Consider the following 349-nt stretch of genomic DNA (forward strand, 5'->3'; position numbering starts at 1 on the left):
CTGGGGAGGGGGGGCAAGGGGGAAATAGAGGAGAGAACAAGTACAGTGCTTTGCGGATAGGAAGAAACCTTGAGAGGAATCAGACTCAAGGAACCAGAGGAGTATTTATGATCTGTTTCTATGTCTTTCATAATTACTGGTGGAGGGTGATTCTAGTAGAGAGAAATAGAAGAGAAACAGAGGGGGGGGGTCTTACTGAGGGTGGAGGTTACTTCCGAGGGTGATGACTGCCATGATGAGACCCAGTAGTAACATGAAGTGGAACAGAACTGAGAACTGGAGGCACGGAACATTCTCTGGGCCGAACCAGAACTGGAGAACTGTCAACTGGAGGAGGAGGGGGAGAGAG

This window comes from Oncorhynchus kisutch, unplaced genomic scaffold (assembly GCF_002021735.2).
Source record: "Oncorhynchus kisutch isolate 150728-3 unplaced genomic scaffold, Okis_V2 scaffold4032, whole genome shotgun sequence".
In the NCBI taxonomy this organism is placed as follows: Eukaryota; Metazoa; Chordata; class Actinopteri; order Salmoniformes; family Salmonidae; genus Oncorhynchus; species Oncorhynchus kisutch.